A 4,658-nucleotide genomic window follows, 5' to 3' on the forward strand; every position below is an offset into this window, starting at 1 on the left:
CCGTGCTCGGGCCGAGAGCAGCAGAAAGCTCCAAATTGCTGATCATCAACAAGCTTGTAGCTGTGTCTCATGCTGATTCTGTTAAAAAACAAAACAGATCAACTGGGCCCTTCCCTTCTCCCGGGCCCCGGACGGCCCTGTAAAGGGAAGTGGTGCCCCAGAGGGACCGTTTTATTTTATTTTATTTATTTTTAGTCACACCCGGCGATGCACAGGGGTTACTCCTGGCTCTGCACTCAGGAATTATCCCTGGCGGTGCTCAGGGGACCCTATGGGATGCTGGGAATCGAACCCGGGTCGGCCGCGTGCAAGGCAAACGCCTTACCCGCTGTGCTATCACTCCAGCCCCCAGAGGGACCGTTTTAAATAGCTCCTTCAAATGACTGCTTTGAAAAATACGTTGGGCCACCCCCGGCGGTGCTCTGGACTTACTCCTGGCTCTGTGCTCAGGGATCAACCCTGATGGAGCTCAGGGGACCAGGTGGGATGCTGGGGGTTGGACCCAAGTTAGCCGCATGCGGGGCAAGCGCCCTCCCAGCTGTGCTATCTCCCCAGCTCCTCACATCACCAATTTTAACTAACAACACCCCTCCGCCCCGCCCAACACTAGAGGCTCATAGAGGGACGCGATCCTGAAGTCTGTGTGGTTCCCAAGTCTCATCATTTAAGACCAACAGCCAGTGGACAGAGGCCATTACCGTCCACGGAGAGCCTGGCGCCACCGTGTGGCAGCAATGCAACATGACAGCCAGGTCTCTGGGCTCCGCTTTGAAAATGACATTTGAATTTCCTTCCGCTTAACTGTGTGTGTGTGTGTGTGTGTGTGTGTGTGTGTGTGTGATAGAGAGAGGTTGCATTATTTCATTATCTTCAATTCTTCATTTGCAATAAAGCCTTTTAAAATATTTCTATGAAGCACTGCCTGGAATTCGCTTAGACTGTGGCTCCCTGGAGCTCAGGTTGCACCCCGGGGGAGGCCTCATCCCCGTGCCGCAGCCTGGAACAGTTTCCGGGATCCGTCCTGCTGGTGGGGCACCCGGGGCGGTGCTGGGGAAGGACGTGGGGCAGGGATAAATCCCAGGACCTCGCCCGCCCGTGCTCCCTGGTCCTGGCCCCTGGAGCCTGGCAGAGAGCGAGAAGGGGGGGGAGCGGGGCCCAGCGGGGGCAGAGGAAAGGGGAGTGTCTGGCTGGAGGAAGTGCCCTGGAGCAGCTGGCCAGGGGGACGGCAGGGGGGCTCAGAGGAGGCGAGAGGGGCTGTGTTCTCCCACATCTCCGACCCGCGTGTGGAGTTATTGGGACTTGAAAAAAAAAAAACTGGAGTATGAACTTGAGGTGGGGCAGAGGCTCCCCAAGCAGTTTTCAGGGGGCCCTGGGAGTCCGCTCCCAGAAACACTCTACCAAGCGGGGTCGGTGGGTCAGTGCTCAAGGCCCGGGGTGCTTGAGAGCCTTCTTGCTTCTCTTGGTGCGATCCCCAGCACCCCCGCCCGCCCGATGCCCATGCTGCAGGTGAGAAAACTGAGTGTCTCTGAGGCTTGAACAACACCGCGGGCGTTGCAGAAGTGCTGGTCCGGAGCCGAGTCAGACTCCCGAGGTGGTGCTCTCCCGGCCTGGCCGAAGAGTGGGCCTAAGTGGCAGGCAGAGGCGCCAACAGTGGGGGTGCTAGGGCCCGGGCCTGGGATGCAAGACAGGAAAGGCAGGTGGCGCCCTCTGCAGGCCGCGGCCCCGCAACTCTGTGGCCCCTTTACCCGGGGTTCTGGGAAGATTCTAAGTGAGCCGACAGAGATCAAGGCGGCGGGGACAGCGGAGCGCGACCCACCGCGGGGTCACCTGGAGCCCCGAGCCTTGGAGGCGGGAGCGATAGTCCCGCAGAGGAGGCACTTGCCTTGCACGTGACTGGCCCAGGTTCCATGCCCGGCACCTCAGAGCGTCCCCTGATGCACAGCCAGGAGTGATCCCGGGCGCAGAGCTCGGAGGAACCCCTGAGTGTCGCCGGGTGTGGCCCCAAAACAACAACAACAACAAGAAGATGATGTGGGCCAGTCATTGCTGGTTTCCGCACCAGTCACGCCCCATTCAGCCTGAGAGGCAGATCAAGGACCAGGGCCTCCACCCGGACCCTGCACACGCAATGCCGGAGCCTCGGGCCGGGGGAGACGCGGGGTACCGCCACCCCCTTCCCTGCTCGCCCTCCACCCCTTCCTCTCTGGATCAAGACCGAACCTGCCAATCTGAAGACCAGAAAGAGGGGGTCCTAGGGGGGCGGCTGTCTGGGAGTTCTCCCTCTTGGGGGAGATTCCTTAGGTGCATGAGTGAGGACAGGCCTCCAGGGACCCCTGGCTCCCTCCCCCGCTCCAGAGCAAGTGGGTCTCGAGGCGTGATTTGGTGCCAGGAACCCTGGGTTTGGTCCCCGGTGCCTCCAAACCAACACTGAAATCCACGCGGGCACGGAAGACATGATGGGCCGAGTGTCCCCTGCTTTTTTTTGGGGGGGGGGTCACACCCGGCAATGCAAGGGGTTACTCCTGGCTTTGCACTCAGGAGTTACTCCTGGCGGTGCTCAGGGGACCATATGGGATGCTGGGAATGGAACCCGGGTCGGCCGCGTGCAAGGCAAACGCCCTCCCCGCTGTGCTATTGCTCCAGCCCCCGCGTGTCCCCTGCTTTCTCGGCACCCCGGAGAGAGCCCCCCGCGTCTCTCTCCCTCTGCCTCATGCAGTGGCGCGAGCCTGGCCCAGCAGCTGGAGCGTGGAAGGCTACAGAGGAGCAGCCCCGGCCCTGGCTTCATCCTGGGCCAGGCAGTGCCACCTGAGCCCCAGACGCCGGGGAGCAGACGAGGGGCTGTCTCCAGCTCACCGCCAGCCCAGCTGCGCCGCGGGCAGCCATCAGCGCCCCCAGCCTGGGCTCACGGGCAGCCCCGCTGCAGGCTCAGTTCCAGGTTTGGTGACATTCATTCCCCAGCAGGAAGCACCGACTTTCCCGGGGGTCGTGATGGGGGGTGGGGATGAGGCCTTGATTCGGGGGCTGCTCAGGGGCTATCCTGGCTTGGGGGTCACTCCTGGTGGTGCTTGACGAGTCATGCGTTGCAGGTGAGCCCTGAGCCTGCGCTCAGCCCGCTGGGCGTCTCTCCCGGGCTCCCAGCGGCCCTCCCGGGGGCCGGGCGAAGAGGCCTCCTCGGACAGTTGGGGGATTCAGCGGAAACGTCTGGATCATCCCAGCAGAATCTAAAGGAACCAAAAGTTCTGCGACAGGAAAAGGAAAGTACCAGAGAGAGACACGCACACCGGGGGTAGTAGCCCCGATTCCAGGCCACTCTCCGTGTCCCCCAGGAATGGGGGCAGCTGGACAAGCCCCCAAACTACAACTCTGAGGGACTCGCTCCAGCACCAGCTGTCCACGCAACAGGCTGCGTGCAACCTGGCACACTCGCCCCCTGGTCATGGAGCACTGGTCATGGGGCACTCTGGTCTAGAAACTCCTGAGCACTGACTGAAGCCACTGAAAGGGGAAACCAGGTCCCAAAGACTCGTCAAGCTTAGCGGGAAGCGTTGGAAAACATTTTGACAAAAGAAAGGAAGTGATGGGGCCAGACCCATAGGGCAGCTTGCACCCCGCCCACCCAGGGAATTGTCGGCAATAAAAAACAGGTGACAGCATCTTTTTTTAAAAAAAATGAGTCACGTGCCTTTGAAGCACAAAGTCTGGCCTGATCTGGCAGCCCGGGCTCATTCCCTGCCTCTTTCATAAGACACTTCACCGGAATACCCTGCTATAGTGGCAGTGTGGGGTGGGGGGAGACGGGACTGGGGAGGGGGGGAGGGACGCTGGGTTTACTGGTGGTGGAGAATGGGCACTGGTGAAGGGATGGGTTCTCAAACTTTGTATGGGGGAACATGAGCACAAAAATGTATAAATCTGTAACTGTACCCTCACGGTGATTCACTAATTAAAAATTTTAAAAAATTTAAAAAAAAAGACACTTCACTGCCATGTTCTATGCACATGAAAGAAAAATAAATGTGGAAATTTCATCCTTGGTGCGGGGTGGGGGAAGAGGAGGAGGAGTTGTTCGGGCAGCTGGTGCCAGTTAGATCCCCAGCACCCTATAGGGTCCCCTGAGCCCCACGGGGAGAGACCCCTGAGCACTGTAAGCTGGGGTGAGCCCTGAGCATCGCCAAGTGTGGTCCCTCCGAAGGAGAGGCGACGGCCCCTGGGTTTTCTCGGCAATTCAGAGGCCCCCGTCCTCCCTGAGGAGATCCCTGTCATATCGGTAGGGAAACTGAGGCTCAGAGGGGACTGAGCACTCCTCACTACTGTGAAGGGGCCTGGACTCCTGCCCCTGAGAGGAGGTGAGCCCTCAGAAGATGGAAATCTCACCCCCCGGTGCCTGCTTCTGGGACCGGAGTGATAGGACAGCGGGTAGGGCACTTGCCTTGCACGCAGCAAACCTGGATTTGATTCCCAGCACACTATATGATCTCCCAAGCACTGCTAGGAATAACCTCTGAGCACAGAGCCAGAAGTAACCCCTGAGCATTGTTGGGTGTGGCCCCCAAACCAAACCAAAAAAGAAAGCAACCCAAATGCCCCCTTCTTTAAAATAATTTTTTTTTTTTTGCTTTTTGGGTCACATCTGGCAATGCACAGGGTTACTACTGTCT

This window comes from Sorex araneus, chromosome 4, assembly GCF_027595985.1.
Source record: "Sorex araneus isolate mSorAra2 chromosome 4, mSorAra2.pri, whole genome shotgun sequence".
Classification (NCBI taxonomy): domain Eukaryota; kingdom Metazoa; phylum Chordata; class Mammalia; order Eulipotyphla; family Soricidae; genus Sorex; species Sorex araneus.